This window comes from Tachypleus tridentatus, chromosome 12 (assembly GCF_004210375.1).
Source record: "Tachypleus tridentatus isolate NWPU-2018 chromosome 12, ASM421037v1, whole genome shotgun sequence".
NCBI classification, from domain to species: domain Eukaryota; kingdom Metazoa; phylum Arthropoda; class Merostomata; order Xiphosura; family Limulidae; genus Tachypleus; species Tachypleus tridentatus.
Genome location: NC_134836.1, coordinates 4,771,156 through 4,787,139, shown reverse-complemented (window position 1 = coordinate 4,787,139; position 15,984 = coordinate 4,771,156). Strand labels below are relative to the sequence as shown.

The 15,984-nt window shown below is 33.7% G+C and overlaps 1 long non-coding RNA gene across 2 annotated transcripts in view; it reads left to right on the top strand.

Annotated features, from left to right (window-relative positions):
• LOC143233122 (uncharacterized) overlaps nt 1-10,206 on the top strand; it is a 79,593-nt gene extending 69,387 nt beyond the window's left edge. The window contains exons 3-4 of one of the 2 annotated variants that reach the window (XR_013017994.1): nt 4,925-5,130; nt 6,454-10,206. This is a non-coding gene — a long non-coding RNA (uncharacterized LOC143233122). The remainder of the gene's footprint in view (nt 1-4,924; nt 5,131-6,453) is intronic. The other variant, XR_013017993.1, reaches the window with a different exon arrangement.
• The last annotated feature ends 5,778 nt before the right edge of the window (nt 10,207-15,984 follow it).

Here is a 15,984-nt window from a genome sequence, read left to right as displayed (position 1 = left end):
TAATATAATCAGTTTTAATGCTGCAAAAAATAAATTAAGTAATAATTTTTGTTAAATTCTAACCCTAAAATAAATGTGGTTGTTTCTTTTAAAAAACAGCTGTACTGATTTAACCGCTGCGTCCACTGCGGGAAATAGAATCTCAAATGTCAGTGTTGTCCCACCAAGGGACAAGTTGTAAATGACTCAACTAAAAATTAATAATAATCACAACTCAGTTGCTTAATCTGGTTCACACCATAAGAGTTACTGTTAATGAAAAGTAATAGTATATAAAATGCCTAGGTCACTATTGTGTCCTTTGACCTGATGAACTTGGTGTTGACTTAAAAGCCTCGTTGGCAGATGCAGTGTAATTAACATATTATAACATATTATCCTTTCCTTTCACTCAAGGGCTCCTAGCAAAAACAAACTCCGATTATCTGGCGTATCTACTATCCACATTACCTCAGGTACCGCCACATACTCTGTTGGTATAATTGCGAAACAGTAATAGTATATCAAGACGTGCTGGGGAAATATTGGTAACGTAGTGATAATGTGAAAGATTAAGGAAAAAAATATGTGATAATAATATCAATAAAATATTTGATATTAAAAATGCGTTTATGGTAGTAATATGTTGAGATTTTAGTTCTATGTGAGTAACATGTGGGTGTAATAGTGAGAAATTTATCGTATTTGTATATTAAGTAAGTCTTTAGCTGTTGTGTATTTATGTTATTTGGGTGCAATGGTGAGAAGATTGAAGATAGTAAAGTGTAGTTATTTAATAAATAAAATAAGGGTACAATATTTGAAAGTACTAAAGGACAATACATTATTCAAACGTGTAATGGTTTCTGTTTGTGGTGTTTTTTTTTTTTTAATTTCACGCAAAGCTACATGAGGGCTATCTGCGCTAGCTGTCCCTAATTTAGAAGTGTAAGACCAGACGGAAGGCAGGTAGTCATCACCACCCATCGCTAACTCTTGGACTACTCTTTTACCAACGAATAGTAAGATTGACTGTCAAATTATAACGCCTTCACAGCTGAAAAAGCGAGCATGTTTGGTGTGACGGGGATTAGAGCCCGCGACCCTCGGGTTACGATTCAAGCGCCCTACTCATGTGGCCATGCCTGGCCTCTGTTTATGGAGTGTGCACATCCATTTATTCCGACTATACAAAAATTTCCATAAACATATTTTTGTAAGCTGTCCTTTGAGGATTTCATCTCCTTACCTAGTAAAGGTAGCATTCCTGAAGAGTCAGTGGAGTTAAAATTTACTACTTAATAGAGTAAATTGACAGATTCTTGTCTTATCAAGTATTTCTGATAAAGGGTGGAAGGTTAATGAACATTCTTTTCTTAAAGTAAAGCAAATTTGCTTTAAAGAAAAAATCATAAAAACAGTAGTACTTGAAAAAGTCACTTTAGTTTAGAATTTCGGTTAAGTGTAAGTTACTGTCAGTAATTTTCGTTTAGAGTCTCGATTAATGTTTCTTCTTTTAACTAATTTATCTTATTTCTGCTTCCTCCTATAATGATTGTTTGTTTGTTTTTTGAATTTCGCGCAAAGCTACTCGAGGGCTATCTGTGCTAGCCGTCCCTAATTTAGCAGTGTAAGACTAGAGGGAAGGCAGCTAGTCATCAACACCCATCGCCAACACTTGGGCTACTCTTTTACCAACGAATAGTGGGATTGATCGTAACATTATAACGCTCCCACGGCTGAAAAGACGAGCATATTTGGTGCGACGAGAATGCGAACCCGCGACCCTCAGATTACGAGTCGCACGCCTTAACCCACCTGGCCATGCCGGGCCTCCTATAATAAAAGTACAGATGTTAAGAATGATAAACAATAAACTAACATGTCTTTGGTTCTGCAATTTAGAAAAATTTGTGTAACAATAATTCATTGATAAAGGGCACGTATCTACATTATTTTTATAACGCTAAAATCAAGAGTTCGATACCCCTCGGTGGACTCAGCAGATAGTCTGATAATACAAAAATAACAAAACAGGTATTTATAATTATAATAAACTACCCTTTCGAAAACATAGATTAGTATTAAAGTATTTCTACTTTGAGTTATCACAGGCCTGCGAAGTTGTATTTCATAAAAGTTATTTCAGTTTTAATAACAATTTATTTATAATTCAGCTACGTAGATTTCGAAAATAATATTCAATGTTTTCTAACGTGTAAGGACTTTTTACAAATAGGAAATAAAAAACTCTTACTTAGATCAAATTATTATTTACTTCACCACAATGAACATATTTTATTACTGTGTTTGTTAACTAAACTACAAACAAACTGAAGAAAAGGAAAGAACATTGACGTCAAACAATTATGCATCATTATTCATCCTTATTTCTTTTTTATTGTAAAATATACATCTTTTAGTCTCAAACATTTTATGTATTGCGATATGACGTTTGTAAAAAAATCTCTACGTGTTAGAGAAAAATGGATATCATTTTTGGATTCAGCGAAGATGAATTACCATGAAACATGTGATATTTCCAAGACAATAAAACCATTGCAGACCAGTGATAAGTGATGAAAAGTTTTTGTGTTGGATGTTTTCAAATTTGAGATAACTAGTGGTCAATAATAGTGTCATTAAAAACGCTACAAAATCTTGGTTGTATGTCAGCACATATAAAATCTATGTTTTACTGAGTCCTAAAACGTTTGTACATAACTTTAAAAAACGTGTTGGAAATGTCTGAAACTTACTTTTGATAATTCAGCAACAGTAATGAGGTTTGTCGCATTCTTACCGATCAAAGAAAGATATTTTCATTCTAAAATGTCGATCAAGAAGTAATAAGAAAAAAAAAATTCTGAATTAGCACATTAATTACTTGAAAGAATAGCTAAGCAGGTTTTGTATAATTAGTCTTGAATAGTTTAGTGGTCAATTTTTGTAATCAGATACTCTTGAGGGCCTGGCATGGCCTAGCGCGTTAAGGCGTGCGCTTCGTAATCTGAGGGTCGCGGGTTCGCGCCCAAGTCGCGCCAAACATGCTCGCCCTCCCAGCCGTGGGGGCGTTATAATGTGACGGTCAATCCCACTATTCGTTGGTAAAAGAGTAGCCCAAGAGTTGGCGGTGGGTGGTGATGACTAGCTGCCTTCCCTCTAGTCTTACACTGCTAAATTAGGGACGGCTAGCACAGATAGCCCTCGAGTAGCTTTGTGCGAAATTCCAAACAAACCAAACCAAGATACTCTTGAATAATTTAGTGGCCAGTTTTATACGTCTGTTTTCCCTCTATAGTTACGAGCACAGTTGATTTATTTTTGTATTTACTTATTTCATCACAAGTTTCATTTTGCCACTCGTCGCTACGATGTGCGGTTCTTCTGTTTTCTAGGCCCTCCTGGGTTTGTGCATAACAAAATTATGCTTTATAACATTAGCTGAGTGAACAAAGTTCAAAGACAAGAAAATGTAAAGATTATTGTTAGTTGTAGAGGATGTACATATATTTTTTCTTACACTGTACAGTACATTGTGAGTGGATTTTTATTATATAAAAAAATTAAAGAAATTTACTGTGCCATTCTGTAGTAAGTTATTTCTTAGCTTTCGTACACTGCAAGTCACGTAGTGTAGTTTCCATTTTTAACTCTGCAACTCATCTGGCCAGTTTGATGCCTGACTTTTGCCTGTGGCATAAAGTTTTTGTCGCCTGTCCAAAATGTACTTGATAAGCATACCTCTTAGGTTTTCGATTATCTTGACTTTTATAATCGCTTATAAACCAGTTTACCTACGTAACAGATACTACATTGACATCAATGTCTCTTCAAGGTAATACAAAAATCATTCTCTGAAATTAGAACATCAGTTTCATGGTAAAACAAACGACGTCACATTTCTTTTGGTTTTTTAATTCTGCACAATGCTACACCAGAGCTATCTGCGCTAGTTGTCCCTTCTTTAGATGTGATACACTAGAGAAAAAGCAGCTAGTCAACATCACTCACCGTTTCTTGGGCTATTCCTTTAACAATGAAAAGTGGGATTAACCTTCTTACTATGACGCTTTCACGGCTGAAAAGGCAAGCGTGTTGAGTAACGGAATTCGAACTCGCGAACTGAACGCTCTAACTACCAAGCACCACCGTAAGTGTACTAATCAAGAAAACTCCACTGCGAATGCTGTGGTACATTCTGAATAAGGTATTTCACATAAAGACACACTTAATACGCAAACGGGGCACAATACAATCGTCCTTCCCAAGGTAGAAACGAAAACCTTATATTACGAATCGTAGAAACGCCTGTAAGTTATAATACCCGATAGTTGAAAGGGCGAGTATAATTGGTGACGGTTTCAATCCTGTGATCCGTAGATTGGTAGTCGAGCTATCCATCCATAATGCCCATATTCTGCCTTAGGGTTTTGTACTGATGAAATATTTTTGATGAAATCATACAATAAGAAATAGCTTTTCAAGGTAAACCTCAGGCTTCGGCTTACTTGCGTACGATATTCAAAAGTAAACGAAACTTATATTGTTTAATGCTAGCAAAATACAATTACTGGTATCCCCCATTCTTCAAAGGACGTAAAATTGAACTGTACAGAGAAGTTTCTAGAATGTGTCAAATTATTGTAAATTTACATTAATAAGCTTCACTCCTCCTTCCGATACTAAAAGATGCAACAATCGAAACGAAATTACATATATTTTGACAGAGTGCGTGTTAGTTCTAGTTCTGAATAATATTTTGGTTAAAACAAAGGTTCCATTAATTACTTTAATAAGCACACTCTTGTCTATTTATAGAGTTTATAAAAATATGTTTTTTATTCATTTGGCATTTTATTTTTAGTATTCTTAATTTATTACTTAAAGGGTAGTTATTATTTTTATTTGGTATAAACATTCTCGAAACGCCGTTTCTTTTCAGTCCATTCCTGCCCATGAGATATAAACTTCTAGAAGCTGATTGACGAACATGCTACAACTCAGCAAGAAGGGGAGAAACCTTGGACTTACAGAAAAGGAGAGGGGATGTAGTGGATAGTGAGGAAGAAGCCTTATTGAAAAACAAATATACAAAAGTGATTGGAGAACTTGGAGTCAATAATGGACAATAAAAAATACATGCGGCTGGTATGTAACTCAATCAGTAGAGATTTAATCAAATCTTATTTTTAAAGTATTAACAAATGAAGATACATGGTAAAAGGTTTGGTGGTGAGAACTGTGTTTTTACTGGTCTCAATTGTAATTTTTAGGGACCACAAGATAATAGCACTTGTGTTTAGTATCATTGTTCTCAGGTTTTTACCCAAAGGCGTACCTGAGTATAGGTAATGACTATTGCTAATGAAATAATTTTTTACCTTAGACTAAAAAGAAATTGGTAACATGATTTCTCCATTGACTTCTCAGAATACGTGGACTTTCGTGATAAGAATGATACTCCTATTGGGTAAAACTCTCATCAGATGGAAGTAGAGAGCTTTAGTTATCCAAGTTTATATTAACGTACAAAGTAATATCGTTCACTTTTTCGCCTTCAATTGAAACCCCTCCTCCAACTAGTCACTTCCCACTTCCCATTTGGGCTTCAGGGTTACGTTTGTCTAAACCTTGGAATGTCCTACTGTATATGTTTCAAGTGATTAATAGAACATGGAAACTGCCAAGGAAGTTTCAGCACCTCTATTATATGGAAATTTGATTTGGAAGATGGATGGTTGAGTTACTTTGGGTTTGTAACTTTAACTGGGTACAATTTTAGAAGGACTGGTTATATTTTCTGTCTTCACCTTCGGTATCATTAGCAAGGGGAGTTAGTATACTCTTAGAAGGATTATGATTATTCATACTGTATTTTTCTTTGTGCGCAGCAGCTGTGGTGTGAGAGATAGGCACATTTTTAGAAGGTCTTATCTTCATCTCAGAAAGCAACAGACTTTTGGGATATAGTTACGAAGAGTGATAATCATATTCATACAAGTTCTTCTTTCAAAGTTGGATAATGTTCTGGAACGATGTTAACACTGACTGTATTTCCATTCGTAGAAAGAAGAAACAGTAAACCTGTAGAAGATTGTAGAGTGATATATATAAAGAAAAATATATTAATGATACTAGTGTAAGTTTCTGTCTTTAATGATACGTTTTACCATACGTGATATATCAGTTGAAGACTTGACTCTATTGATATAATAACTATACTTAAAAACCCGTTAGTATGTAAATTGCTACAAATGATGAAGTTACTTTGGTTATGGTGCATCTTAACGCCTTCCTTAACCCTAGTATTGCGATAACTATATGTATTGTAAACAGTGAATTTATGCCAGGTAGAAGTTATAGAAAAATAGGCTTGGTAGTCACTACTATAACATTTAGTTGAGATGGCTATTCATTCTTATCCATGTTTTTACCGAACTGTAAGTTGCATAATAATTTATTTTTTTTCAGTGAACAAGCTCCGTTTCTCTAAATGGGACCAGTTCAAAATAGTAAGCCGACAGAACGTGATAATCTTGACGTACATCGAGTAATACAGGTTTATGTTTAAACTGATCTATATTTAAAGATCTATGAATAAGAATCCGAAAACAAAGTACTAAAACACAGTAACTGAGTTTAACCATTCTTTAATATTTTAATAATAACGGGTGGTTTTCAATTTTGCTATAATAAAAAATATTCTAACGTTTTTCAATTCTTATTCTGTTACAGTTCATTGAATGTTCGTATTCTTACTTTAGTTTACACCAACCATGAGAGAGAAACCGGATTGTCATGGAAATGGCGATCGTTTCGTTTTCATTTCAAGTTGTGAAACAACAGAACAACTCTGTAAGCTCAAACGTAAAGTATAAAATTGTCACTTAAGTCTGAAGAAAGCAGTATTACTTCTTTTAAAAAGTTACCAGTTCAGCAAACTTTATAAACCTGTAGTTCATGATGTTGGTGATAACGTAAACCTTATCTAAACAGTTTAGGCAATATTCCGGTGTAATATTACGCTATCATTTTATGGCAAAAAATAATTTCAAAAGCTGTTTTTTTATGTCATGTGAATATGTTGCAGTAATATATAACGTTCCAAAGGAGTTTCAACTACTCAAGTCGTTTTTCACAGCAAATTTAGTCTAAACTGTGTCGTTCTGTTTGTATACTGAAATTATCTTTGATGGTTTAATGACAACATCAATAAATTTATGATTTAATGTGTCATAACGTATGCAAGTTAGTTGTGGTTGTATTGAAATAGACTCTTTTGAGTATTATATGGCGACGTCACACACACACACACACACACACACACACACACATATATATATATACAAACTTCATTAGGAAATTAGACAGTAAGTTAATGTTTGTTATACCAATAGGAATCACTCATAAAACTTGAAATCTAAAGCTGTTCTTATTTATATTCAACATGGACAGTTCCTGGATGGATAAGCTATACGTGCTTGGCCATCTTTATAGAAGATGAACGAATCAGTATTTTATTTAGAGAGTTAAGAATGGTCATTAGATGACGTCATAATGCCTTAAACAATACAAATGACAGGATATTACTTTTACTCTAACATTTTTATGACTTTTTTGGTTTGGTTAATGCTGTTTAATTTATGACCGATAAAACTTCCCATGGCTGTTTTGTCTTGCGAGAGTGATTCGATGATTTTAAATTTTTCATCCTTACATCTCGGATTTGGAACAATATTTATTTCGTGTTTAAAAATACGGTTTTATGATGAAAAGAGTGTTCAAACAATAGAGAAACTAAATATATTAATGATAGTGTAAACATGAATACTTTTTATTATTTATTCTGTGAAGTCCGTTTATATATTTTTTCAGTAAAAATAGCTTTGTTACTTCAAAACACTTGTTTTCGTGTAGTGCTATTTCACTTACTATTCGGTCCGGCGTGGCCAAGTGGTTAAGGCACTCGACTTCTCGTCACACCAAACATGCTCGCCCTTTCAGCCGTAGGGGCATTATAATGTCACGATAAATCCCACTATTAGTTAGTAAAATAGTAGCCCAAGAGCTGGCGGTGAGTGGTGATGACTCGCTTCCTTTCCTCTAGTCTTACATTTCCTGTTAAATTAGGGACGGTTAGCCCAGATAGCCCTTGTGTAGCTTTGCACGAAATTAAAAAAAACAACTATTTACAATTTGAGCTGTACTTTTAGTATAAGATTTACGTGGCATCTACCAACCATCAATACCGTCCTAACCATGTAACTTATAATAAGTGGTATTTTCATATTTCCTGAACCATATGTCAAGAAATGACATGCCCTTATCACAGTTGTAATTTTGTCCATTATTATTAAATGAATTATAGCAGACGCCAAGTATAAATCTATATTAATCTGAGCTGTGGTTTTAGAATCTGTGGTTTCAAATTCGATATTACAACTAGTTTATGGGTCATTTAATTTTCTTCATTAGACCCCACTTTGATTCTTGTTTCAAAACAAATTTTTTTGTTACTTAGCCTTTATATAATAGCAAAAAATGTATTACAATATTTGGCCACTTCCTCACTATTAACTTAATTTCTCACTTCTCATGATTTCCACAAATTACGCATGTCGCTAGAATAAAATGATAGCCACATATACAATATGATTTATGTGGGGAAACTAATGATGCCCCTGTCTTGTGATTCTTATGACCCTTGTTAGGTTTTAGGTCTTTTTGAGAGACCTATAATGGTTAAGTTTACATTCGTGACCTCTTTCTTTTTCCTTGGCAATTAGTTAATTAAATCGATTACACTTGCTATTTGTGTATTCAGGAAAAAAACTAATGTTATTACACGTGATGATCAGGAACAGTCAGAATACTCACTCTAACCCCTTTCAAAGTCCGTGTATGTAACATAAGTAATATTCACAGTGGGTCAGGAACAGTCAGAATACTCACTCTAACCCCTTTCAACGTCCGTATATGTAACACCAGTAATATTCACAGTGGATCAGGAACAGTTGGGATACTCACTCTAACCCCTTTCAAAGTCCGTGTATGTAATATAAGTAATATTCACAGTGGATCAGGACGTAAGTGATTTTCACAGTGTAACTATCACCATCACTTCAGCTGTCTGTGCGAAAATCCTGCAAACCACAAGCAGTTTCAATGATATTATATATACACTATCAAACCTCTTTTGAAAGTCAAGGTATATACGGGTTTTCAAGACACGTATATTTTCCGCTTTCTGGTCAAAAGTTACTTAAATACTCACAACAGTAACTTCGTCACGTGATCAAGTAATTTTATAAAATACTTCAGAGGCATCGGAACTGGCAATGCTATAGCACATTCACTTTCACATATTTGACTTGTATAAAAACTGTAAATTATATTATTATATTGATTTTCTGCGAGGCATAACCCCTGACCTCCCTAGATTGAACTGCCTTTGGCAACATGGGAGATGCTATTAGCATCTCCTTATACCTTCTCATTGTAAAATCTACATGTCTAGCCAAGTACCACCTCGTTCCAACTCCTTATTACACCATTGTACTTTTCAATCCCAATTCCATAAACGTACAAGTTTATTGAATTACAGGGATATTTTAAAACTAGATTAATAACCAGCAGAGATCTCATTAATCCAGTGTATACGACAAGAACTTACTATAGTAAGTAACACATGTTCTATTTGGCTGAGTTTTCCAGCTCTATGGACATTTAGTGTTGTTTTTCTTGATTTAGAGACGACGTTTCGGCTTCGAAATCGTCACTATCGAGCCAGAAACGTCGCCTCAAAATTTGTAAAACTAGCATGTATTAAAATATATGTCATATATGTTTAAAATAATAATTTACGACTGTATTTTGCTCTTTTTTTCTTTTAACAAATGAATTTTAAGACGCAATAATGTCATTGGTCCATTGTCAACGAAAGTTTAATGACCATCGCAACATTAATTTTGTGGTGGTGAATGTAAGGTTACAATTGCAATTAAAGATCGTTACTCAAAATTCATACTACAAATGTATTATACTTTGACTTTTCCCAAGAAAATGTCGAATAACCAAATTCTCAATTTTATTGTTTTGCTGGACAAAACACATATGAAGCAATTTGCATTTCTTCTTGTGTATCCAACAATTCTGCCCACAGCAATTCTAGTTGCTTCCTTCACTGATTTTCTGTTTAAAAAAATTAAAAGGCTTAATCGAAATTTTATATATTTATATAATTAATATTGATATAAACTGTTTCAAATGGGTTTACTTCCAGCGGTAAAAAAATAAATGAGTATGTTTCTACATGAAAATACTCGTGTGCTTTCTTTTGTTGGGAGTATCAATCTATACATTTTTATGAAATATTTTTACATAATCACCTACAAACTACGATAGATATTGGCCTAGCATGGCTTGATGGTTAAGACGCTCAATGTAAAACCTGTGAATTGTGGGATCGAAATCTGGCACCGAATGTGATTGTCCTTTTAGCCGTGATGGCGTTATAGTGTGACGGCCAATCCCACTATTCGTTAGTAAAGAGTAGCCCAGAAGTTGGCGATAATTAAAGAAAGCTGATTGCCTTTACTATTGTCGGAATAAAGGTTTAGTAGTTTTGTCATAATCGAACCCCCGTCACACCAAACATGCTCGCCCTTTTAGCCGTGCTTCGATCAATCTCACTATTCGTTGGTAAAAGAGTAGCCCAAGAGTTGGCGATTGGTGGTGATGATTAGCTAGTTGCCTTCCCTCTAGACTTACAATGCTAAATTAGGGCCGGCTAGCGCAGATAGTCCTCGAGTACCTTTGCGCGAAATATGGTGCATGTTGTTTCACTTATGGTGTTAATTTACTTCAAACCTGGTGTTTTTAACGGATTTTAATATTTTTTTAAATATTTTAGTAAAATTAGGTATTTCAAAGGTGTTTTAAGGCTGAGGAACAGCTGTTACTCTGCTTCGAGGAGACCTTTAACCGATGGAAACAAAATAAATTCAAGTTAAATGCCTCTTAAAAATATTTTTACATATATATAAGAGTTATGAGTTGCAATATAGACCTCCTGAGTTTTGAACGGAATGAAGAATGGATGTTGTCTTCTAATATTAACCTTGGTATTATTTTGTTTGAAGAGTTCAAGGTTCTGGTTAAGACCATCTTGTGTAGAAGAACCCAAAAAAATCAGAAGTTTTATTATTGTTATTGTTTTTTCTAATAAATCTGCAGGTTTGTTGAATGTATATTTTGCTACACACCGAACCCAGTCAGAAATGTAAGCTTCCGTTATGTCTTTAGTAATATTCATTATTCAAACCTGTAGCACGATTTGTTAAAGTGACAAGTGACTAAATCAGGCATATTATGAATTTAAAATCGGTCTCGATTTTTTTTTAGTCGTAACTCTTTCTCTGAATATATAGAATCAATTTCTCTAGCGATTCTTTTAACTTTTCTGGTTGGTGAGTAATAACAATGGAAGAGAGTGCAATAAAGTAAGATTCAAGTTTATCAAGTTACTTTGAACGTAAACATTTTGTTTTAGATATTGTACGATAAGAATAGATATTGTATAACTTTAATCGGTTAATTTCAACAAATATGATTTTTCACTCATAACTTCTTAAGCGTGACCCCCAATCCGCGTGATACCTGTAATGATGAATTTGCTTAATTGTAGCTGAGCATGTAGGTATTAAGCCATATCGTTCATATAGATTTAATTTGCAAGTTAATTATTTTACAAAAATATATCAATTGTTATTGAATTTGGTATATATGTAATCACACCTTATGAAGTTTAATAACCAGAATTCTTTCAGAGAGTAAATCTCCATTATTCAGGGATAACCAGATGTTACATTGGTGATATTCACTGATAAAAGCAAAACAAACAAAATCAGGTACAAACCATGACCAAGTAACTTATACATGAAATGTCGCTACTTGTGAAGCGCTCAAATGACTTGGAAGGTCCACAAAATCCATAAAGAAGCCTTATACTGCCACCAGAACTTCAAAACAAAGAGCTTCTTCATAATGGGTACAAAGAAACCAGAACCTTTCTCTCTAGTATTTTCAATTACTTGAAACCCACTCACATTTGAGCACTGTTGACTAAAAAACTATAAATACACGCATATGTATGGACATTTTGGCCTGGATCTTTGAAGGAGCCCTGAACTTTTACATGATTAAACATCTCATCCACCCATATCACAGCTTCACACACTTTTGAACTTAGCCGGATCGGTTATACGACTCGAGTTATCTACCTCCCCGTTCGTTTCAAGACATTTGACTTTATTGACGGTGGGTATTGTTGACTGATTGCTTTCCCTGTACCTCATATCAGTTCAACTTAGGGACGACTAGTCTTTCGGGAGCTGTACGTGAATATCCGAAACGAGGAATAAAATCTTCAGTGTGGTATAGAATTTCTAATGAGTTTTTTGGTATACTGGACAATGTCCTATAATCTTCATCTAACAATCAATATTTCTTCCGAACTTAGAGACTCTGGCAGCGCTAATCTTTTAATTAACTTGACATTATACTGTAAGAGAAGGATAGAGATTAACTGGTATTGTAAACCGACAAATACGTAAAATCCTATTTGTCTACGACGCTTTTCAAATCATACGCTGCAGTTTCGCCATGTATACAAAGCAAAACGTGGACAGAGAAACCATGAAAATCCACTAGACATTCTTTTATACATTCTAATGACATCAAAATATCACTAAACAAACTTCTCTAGAATTCAATATAGAATAAAAAACATGTATGTAATTCTATAGATATTCTTTATATTCAGAATGGGGAATTTTAGTTACAAAACGTCCCGGCCGACAGTGTCATTCAACGATCTGATGGACTCCAGTGCTAAAGAAATTCCTGGTCAACAGTGATATTCCATGATCTGATGGACTCTGGTACTGAGCAAAGGCCCTGGCGTTCAACAGGAAAATATAGTTAAAGTGACAGTATAACTCTTTTATTTTACTGGAAAGGTTCATAGAGTGAATTAACACCAATGAAACAAATATTATTTGCACATATTATCCAGTAAGGGATTACGTGTCACCAGTTAGGGACTTATAAACCATTCAAAATAGTTTTACCCAGTTTTTACGACTAATAATACTCAGTACTGTGTCTAATAACAATATAGCAAGACAATGACATCAGCTTATTATAACACCAATACCCAATGTTGTGGATTAACATTACTTATGTAACACGGGAGTTACCGTTCTATTTCAGCTGTTAAATCTATCTATATATATATACATATATAAAGAAGAAATGTTTGTTTATATGCACTCTAATTTCTCCGAGCCTATTTTAACCAAGATATGTATGTAAACGCTATGAACTATGAAGTATGTCCTAATGGAGTCAAAATTGAGTTTAACCCTATTTCTATTTTGTAAAAGACCTGTTAGGCTTAATTACTCCCAGTCTATCGAGTCAATCTCGTACAGTCTTTTCAGGTTGACGCTTTAGAAAATGTTGAATATTGTAGAGGGATTCAAGGTTAAAGTAAAAAATTACTACATTGTTTCTCAAATAATCATGTTTTTCTCATGGTTAATGAGATGTAGGGTGTTCAAGGGTGGAATCACCTTAACATCTTTATTTGTTGGTAGATAGAAAACAATTTGTAAATGTTGTTTATGAAGAAACTTTGTTATAAACATAAAATTTTGAAATAAAGTTTATGTTCAAGTAATTACATTGTTTTAGTTTAAATATTCTCCGTTAGTTTACGGTATTTCAGCTTGTGTTAAAAATACTTGCATATTATTCGTTACTTGAAACCAGGCATATTTTCAAATAAAAGTACGTTTAATAAAAAAAATACGTTAATTTTAGTCTGGTCAAATTTCCAGTTTCATACTATATAAAGAAAATCTGTATGAACATTTCCTTAAATATAATATTTCCATGGTATTCTTAAGAACAAGTCTTCTACTGTATACATCATATTGTATTTAATATTCCCTCCAGTGACTCAATGATAAGTTTCGATACCACTGGTGAACAAAGCCTTATGTTTAACAACAAGCAAACCATATTTAATAATGTTTTTTAAAGTATTTTTACAGTTGAAGGCTTGGTGATTGGTTAAGCATCACGCTTCACTATTGTGTTTTTACCGATTAACAGCTGACAAGATATTGTAACAATGAATCCTCGTCTTCTTAATTTATGTATTAGGTTGAGGAATAATTCGTGAGCGTTTTTAAATAATTTCATTCAAGCATTACATGCAAGACTATACAATACTTCAATGCATGAACACATTACACCCAAAACATTTATTATGATACTTTATCTCATGTAATACCTAGGTATATAGTATGCATTGTTTTAAACGAAATTGCAAGAAATTAAATGCGAAAAGCAGATGGTGTCGAAAATGCTCGATTTTGTCCACTTGACATTCCATTTAATGAGCTGAAAATGAAAGCAAAAATTAAAGACATATGAAAATCAAACACACCATCTATTAGAGCAAAAAATTATCTACCAAATAACATGAAATATTTTGCGAAAGCGTTTCATTTATGAATATATTTTTTTAACTTGAAAAAACGCTCACGAATTATTCCTCAACCCAATATTATGAATGATATAAACAAACATACTAACACTGCAACTTCCGGGAAACAAAGTTCCTTTTTGTTTTCATTGGAAAGATTATCCTTATAATTACTGTATTTGTGTTTCATTTTTTATGCCCACCGAGGTCATCTTTTAATTTCTTTTAGAAACATTACATGTTCAAATCGAGACTTGATGAAACAAATAAATCGTGAGTTTAAAGCATGCGACATTCATATAGTCCTTGTTCAACAGTGCGTTTTCAGGAAACAATGGTCTGAGTTAGATTGGTTAAACATGATTACTAACTTCATGTACTTCACCAGATGTCACCTACGTCGACAACATAAATCATTATAAAAAATAATAATAAGCGCGTGCTTCATTCCTTCGAGCTGTTAATACACGTGCTTTACCCCTCCCACTTGCACTCATTTATTAATTGCTATTGTAGTTGAACAAATAAAAGAAAGAACAATGAAAAATCCAGATGAGTTTTTAACCATGTTCAGACAATATTTCAAAACTAAAGTTACACAATAGCAAGAAACTATTTTATATTTATAGCACGGTGGTTTACATTAGTTAACATATTACGACAGGGTACTTAAATAACCAATGGGAATGTTTCTTGATTTTTAAATACCTTGCCCCTCCGAACAATGCCAACAACAAAAAAGATCAGTCCTTGAAAATTACTAGCACGACATTGAAGTGCTATATCAAGGACATAGGCACCGAAACTGTTAGACACCAGAAGATATTTGGCAAGTAAAAAAAATCAGCCCTTACCCAAAAACTATCCTCCCCCTCTACGACTATCTTCTCATAACTACCTCCATAACTTTTATAGACACTAAATGTTCAGATTTCTGATATAGGTAGTATAAAACGTTATTACAGAATACAAATACAACAAGCACAACCACATTTTAACATATTTACGCTATCGAAAGGTAGAAACAAAATACAAGCACAACCACATTTTAACTTATTCAGGCTATCTAAAGATAGAAACGCCATTTTGATTGTATTGGTGTTGTGCAATAAAATGTTTTATATTGTCCATACCAGCCGTCTACTTGTGTTGTGTAATAAAAAGTCTTATATTGTCCATACCAGCCGTCTCTACTTGTGTAATAAAAAGTTTTATATTGTCCCTACTTGTGTTGTGTAATAAAACGTTCTATATTGTCCATATTAGCCATCTCTACAATTTATTAACTTCAACGATAAAGCATTATGTAGCTTAAATCTCCAACTTTCAAGTCTGTCTGTATTGTCAAGACCTACCCACAAGCCTTTTTACTAACATTCGAAAACCTACATTGTTTTATTGCGACTAATATTAGTCTAGGTATAGGTTTATATATATATATATAGTAG